Source organism: Globicephala melas, chromosome 12, assembly GCF_963455315.2.
Source record: "Globicephala melas chromosome 12, mGloMel1.2, whole genome shotgun sequence".
Taxonomy (NCBI): domain Eukaryota; kingdom Metazoa; phylum Chordata; class Mammalia; order Artiodactyla; family Delphinidae; genus Globicephala; species Globicephala melas.
In genome coordinates, this window is record NC_083325.1 from 26,671,416 (window position 1) to 26,678,213 (window position 6,798).

Sequence of the window (6,798 nt, forward strand, 5' to 3'; positions counted from 1 at the left end):
CCCTGATGCCCGCCACCCCTTGGCAGTGTCCCCAAAATGGATACAATTGTGCCTGGTCTGGTGCAAGCCCAGGACAGCTAAAAGCCAAAGGGAAAAGCCATCCATACCTGGGAAAGCAATCCTGCGTGCCCTCCTCACCTGCTGCCTCCACCCACCGCGAGCTCCTAACCCCTGGGCTGAGTCACCTGGGGACCCAGGACAGCGGAAGCCTCCCCTGGAACCTCATTGTCTCCTTCCTTTCTCCTTTCCTTCCTGGATTCCCTCTGCCAGTCCCTGAACATTGGGAATACAGCCCAAGGTAGCTGCTTCAGTGTGGAGGCACACCTAATAAGACTCGCAAGCTTGTAGGCTTGTCCACAGTCCTGAGGTTCCTGCTCTTCTTCTCATGTCCTCTTCCTGAGTAGCTGCTTCATTTCCCAAGCTAGCCGCTACCAGCTCTATGGCAATTACTCTCACCTCCACATTCCCACAGTCCCAATGCCTCCTGCCTGATCCAGACTAAAATTACGGATTGCTTATTGGACATCCCCACCCAGATGACCCTCCAAAGCAGAATCCTCGTCCCCTACCCTCGATGCTGCTGTGCCTCCTGGGTTCCCTACTTCAGAGTCCTTCCCCTCGGTCCTTCAAGCTAGAAATCTGAGTTGTCTAGACCCCTTGCTCTCCCTCATGCCCACACCCACCTGGACACCTTTCTGGTGCCCCTCCCCTCAGAAATGCTCTGCATCCTCCCTGCTATCCCTGCTGGCCCTGCTCTGCTTCTGGCTCTGGTCCTGTCCAGCACAGCTTCCTGACTGGTCTTCCTGACTCCACCCCATCTTCAAACCCAGCAGTTCCCAAAGTATGGTCCCCAGGCCAACTGGAAGGCAGCGACTGCATGATCTGGAACGTGTTAGAAATGCAGATCCTTAGGTTTCACCCAGATGGGCTGAATCAGAAACCCTGGGGGTAGGACTCAGCCGTCTGTGTTTTACAAACCTCTCCCCTCCCACCCAGGTGTCCAGGATACCTACCCTACCTACCCTTCACCAGAAGAATTGAATACCTGCTTACGCTGTCCTGGGCCCCCAGGTGACTCAGGCCAGGGGTTAGAAGCTTGTGTGAGGGGAAACAGGTGAGGAGGGCACATGGGATTGCTTTCCCAGGTATGGATGGCATTTCCCTTCGGCTTTTAGCTGTCCTGGACTTGCACCAGACCAGGCTCAATTGCACCCGCTTTGGAGACACTGCATGGAGTTCTCAGTGGGCTTGGGTGTCATGACACAATGGCTCGGTGTAGGTCTGTCTTGCCCATTAACTAAGGACTGAGGCAGGCAAAGGTATGGGTAAGGAGCGGCCACTGCTTAGAGAACCCAGAGGAAAGAAGTAGGGAAGGCTTTTCATGGAGGCTTGTGACTGCCCCTGTAGAGAAGGGACACCGTAGCCATCATGAGGTATACTTACTAATCTTTTGACCATTGGCCTCAGTGCTCAGTACCAAGTCTAAATTCCAGGCCCCCTGGGAAGCTTCCCTGAGTCTTTCTGGTCCCTAAAAAAGCCCTCGCTGTGGATGGTGGGGGGCATGCAGGGCAACAGATGAGGTGGGAAATGTCCAGCAGGGACACAGTGCTGTCAGTCCTGACTGGGCGGGGTAGCTAAGAGCCAGTGCCCAGGTCGTGTGCTACCCGCTAGTCTCCCTCCTTGGGAGACTCCATTCTCTTCTAATCATTCTGCACTGTGGCCAGGGTGAATGTTCACACCTTGGTTGGCACAATCCGCTTATAAACAATAAAGAGCCTATAATCAAAGGGAACTGGTTGTGGTTCAGGGTCGAAACAGTCCAGAGATCACAGAGGAAGGCTATCTGAATAAACTGAAGCCCTTAGGAAATGCTTAGGGAGGTGGAGTCTGCCTTGACTTTGATAGAGAGAAAAGAGGTGGAGGAGACCAGAGGTTAAACCAGGTGCCAGAGGTACTCAGTTTTTTATAGTATGAGGAATCCCACCCTTAAACAGTTATTTCTTTATTTTTTCTCCTGGTTTCAAAAATAATGCAAAAAATTCAAAGAATACAAAATTGTGTATCGTTTCCAACAATTTCATACAGACCTGAGTCAGAGATGGCTCAGACATGCTTTCAGTATGATGTGTATTCTTTCAGATTTTTCCTAGATTTTTTGAACTAATTTTTATATTATTTTATAAAAACAGGATTATGTTATAACATATGTTTTTACAACTGTTCTGAAACTTCCCATGTTCTCTTAATAATACTCTTGGATGGCTGTCCAAATCAGTTCATATAATTTTTTAAACCCTAACATAGTTTTCCATAGTAGGGATATACCATAATATATATTTTTTAACATAAAATTTTTAACCAATATTCTATTGATGGGCTCTTGAGTCATTTCCAATTTTTCACTTATGCAAACATTGCTGCAGTTAATAAAACTTTATAAATTGTGCCCTTCTGTGTGTGTGTGAGTATATCTACATGGTAACTTTCCAAAGTGGAATTGTCTGATCAAGCACGAACATTTGAAATATTGATGGAAATGGCCAAACTGTCCTCCAAAAAGGTTGTACTAGTTTACACTCTTGCCGATAGTGTATGAGAACATTTCCTTCTTCATACTCTTTCAGACCCTGAGTGTCAATGGTTTTTTTTGGTCCATTACATTTGTTTATTACGTTTGGAAACATGCTAATTTTCATGTGACTCACCACATAAGAATTGGTTTAGTTTTTTCTTCCCGATTATAAAAGAAATTCATTCAATGGTTTGTTTGTTTGTTTTTTTTAAAGGAAAATGTGGAAACAGGTGTTTGCATTTTAAGATGTTTGTTTTGGTGGACAGTTGGTCAACTGAGCATCTTTGCTTCTCTGGCTCTCTTTGTGCCCAAAAGAACCATGTGGTAATTAGCCATCTTTTAAACATTTCCTAATCCAAAAGGAGAAATTTAGCATCTTCTTGTTTTAAAATTAAAATTCTAAATTATTTGATAACTCATGAGAATGAACGTGTTTGGCAGTTATTAAACCTTTTTGGGGTGGGGTCCTTCTCTGAGAATGGCTGGCTCATGTCTTTATCTATTTTTCTATTGGATGTTTTGCCTTTATCTTCTTGAGTTTTAAGAGTTCTTGGTATATTTCATTAGTGATACCATTAACCTTTTGTTTATCACAAGGGTTGCAATTATTTTCCTGCCAGTTTAACATTTATTTGCCTTTTGGTTTTGTCTGGTAGCATTTGCCTTATTGGAGTTTAATCAAATGTTTTCCCTTTTTGGTGTCTGTGTTTCATAACATCTTTAGTTCTTTTATTTTCTATTTTATTTTTAATTGTGGTAAAATACACATAACATAAAATTTACCATTTTTACAATTTTAAGTGTTCATTTCAGTATTAATAAGTATATTCACTTTGTGTGCAATCTTCAGAATGATTTCATCTTGCAGAACTGAAACTCTGTACCCATTAAACTACAACTCCCTATTCCTCTTTACAGCCACCATTCTGCTTTCTGTCTGGATTTGACAATCCTGGGTACCTCATATAATTGGAATCATACAGTATATGTCTTTTTGTGACTGGCTTATTTCACTTAGCATAATGTCCTCAAGGTTCATCCATGGTGTAGCACATGTCAGAATGTCCTTTCTTTTAAAGGCTGAGTAATATTCCATTGTATGTATGTACCACATTTTGTATATCCATTCATCCGTTGAAAGACAGTTGGGTTTTTTCCACTTCTTGGCTACTGTGAATAATGCTGCCATAAACATGCATGTACGAACACCTCTTCAAGACCCTGCTTTCAATTCTTTTGGGTATATACTCAGAAGTGAAATTGCTGGACCACATGGTAATTCCATTTTTAACTTTTTCAGGAACTGCCACACCGTTTTCCACAGCGGCTGCGCCATTTTATATTCCCACCAACTGCTCACAAGTGTTCCAATTTCTCCACTTCCTTCACCAACACTTTTTGATAGTTGCCGTCCTAATGGATGTGAAGTGGCATATCATTGTGTGTGTGTTTTTTAAACTAAACAGACTTTATTTATTTTTATTTTTTTTTTATTTTCCGGTACGCGGGCCTCTCACTGCTGTGGACCCTCCCGTTGCGGAGCACAGGCTCCGGACGCGCAGGCTCAGTGGCCATGGCTCACAGGCCCAGCTGCTCCCCAGCATGTGGGATCCCCCCAGACCGGGACATGAACCGGTGTCCCCTGCACCGGCAGGCAGACTCTCAACCACTGCGCCACCAGGGAAGCCCCAGACTTTATTTTTTAGAGTAGTTTAGGTTTACAGAAAAATTGAGCAGAATGTACAGAGGGTTCCGTATATCCCCTACAACTACTCATGCATAGCTTTCCCCGCTAGCACACTCCCAACTAGAGTGGCACACGTGTTAAAACTGATGAACCTATTGATACAATGACATATCATTAACCCCCAAGTTTACATTAGAGTTCACTTTTGGTGTTGTACGTTCTCTAAGTTTAGAAAATATATAATGTCGTGTATCCATCATTGTAGTATCATACAGGACAGAATCATTGTCCTAAAAATCCTCTGTGCTCCACTTACTCATCCCTCCCCACTCTCCAAACCCTGCCAATCACTGATCTTTTTATTGCCCCCATAGTTTTGCCTTTTCCAGAATGTCATATAGTTTACATTGTATAGTATGTAACCTTTTAAAACTGGCTTCTTTCACTTAGTCACATGCATTTAAGGTTCCTTCATGTCTTTTTATGGTTTGATAGCTGATTTCTTCTTTTTTTAAATTAATTAATAAATTAATTTTTGGCTGCATTGGGTCTTCACTGCTGCGCGCGAGCTTTTCTCTAGTTGCGTCGAGCGGGGTCTACTCTTTGCTGCGGTGTGCAGGCTTCTCATTGCGGTGGCTTCTCTTGTTGTGAAGCACAGGCTCTAGGCACGTGGGCTTCAGCAGTTGTGGCACATGGGCTCAGTAGTTGTGGCTCACGGGCTCTAGAGTGCAGGCTTAGTAGTTGTGGCACACGGGCTTAGGTGCTCCGCGGCATGTGGGATCTTCCCGGACCAGGGATCAAACCCATGTCCCCTGCACTGGCAGGCAGATTCTGAACCACTGTGCCACCAGGGAAGCCCCTGCTTTCTTTTTAGTAGTGAATAATATTCTTTGCTCTGGATGTACCACAGTTTATTTATCCATTCACCTACTGAAGGACATCTTGATGCTTCCAAGTTTTGTTAATTATGAATAAAGCTGCTCTAAACATCCTCGAGCAGGTTTTTGTGTGTACATAACATTTTCAACTCATTTGAGTAGATCCCAGGAGTGTGATTCCTGGATCATATGGTGAGAGTATGTTTAGTTTCGTAAGAAACTTCAAACTGCCTTCCAAAGTGGCTGTACCATTTTGCATTCTCACCAGCAATGAATGAGAGTTCCTACTGCTCTGCATCATTGTGGTTTCGATTTACATTTGAGCACTTATTATTTTTTTTTGATTTTATTTATTTATTTTTTACATCTTTATTGGAGTATAATTGCTTTACAATGGTATGTTAGTTTCTGCTTTATAACAAAGTGAATCAGTTATACATATACATATGTTCCCATATCTCTTCCCTCTTGCGTCTCCCTCCCTCCCACACTCCCTATCCCACCCCTCTAGGTGGTCAAAAAGCACCGAGCTGATCTCCCTGTGCTATGCGGCTGCTTCCCCCTAGCTATCTATTTTACATTTGGTAGTGTATATATGTCCATGCCACTCTCTCGCTTTGTCACAGCTTACCCTTCCCCCTCTCCATATCCTCAAGTCCATGCTCTAGTAGGTCTGTGTCTTTATTCCCATCTTACCCCTAGCTTCTTCATGACCTTTTTTTTTTCTCTTAGATTCCATATATATGTGATAGCATACAGTATTTGTCTTTCTCTTTCTGACTTACTTCACTCTGTATGACAGACTCTAGGTCCATCCACCTCATTACAAATAGCTCAATTTCGTTTCTTTGTATGGCTGAGTAATATTCCATTGTATATATGTGCCACATCTTCTTTATCCATTCATCCGATGATGGACACTTAGGTTGTTTCCATCTCCAGGCTATTGTAAATAGAGCTGCAATGAACATTTTGGTACATGACTCTTTTTGAATTATGGTTTTCTCAGGGTATATGCCCAGTAGTGGGATTGCTGGGTCATATGGTAGTTCTATTTGTAGTTTTTTAAGGAACCTCCAAACTGTTCTCCATAGTGGCTGTACCAATTCACATTCCCACCAGCAGTGCAAGAGTGTCCCCTTTTCTCCACACCCTCTCCAGCATTTATTGTTTCTAGGTTTTTTGATGATGACCATTCTGACTGGTGTGAGATGATATCTCATTGTAGTTTTGATTTGCATTTCTCTAATGATTAATGATGCTGAGCATTCTTTCATGTGTTTGTTGGCAATCTGTATATCTTCTTTGGAGAAATGTCTATTTAGGTCTTCAGCCCATTTTTGGATTGGGTTGTTTGTTCTTTCGATATTAGGCTGCATGAGTTGCTTGTATGTTTTGAAGATTAATCCTTTGTCAGTTGCATCATTTGCAAATATTTTCTCCCATTCTGAGGGTTGTCTTTTGGTCTTGTTTGTGGTTTCCTTTGCTATGCAAAAGCTTTGAATTTACATTAGGTCCCATTTGTTTATTTTTGTTTTTATTTCCATTTCTCTAGGAGGTGGATCAAAAAGGATCTTGCTGTGATTTATGTCACAGAATGTTCTGCCTATGTTTTCCTCTTAAGAGTTTGATAGTTTCTGGCCTTACATTTAGGTCTTTAA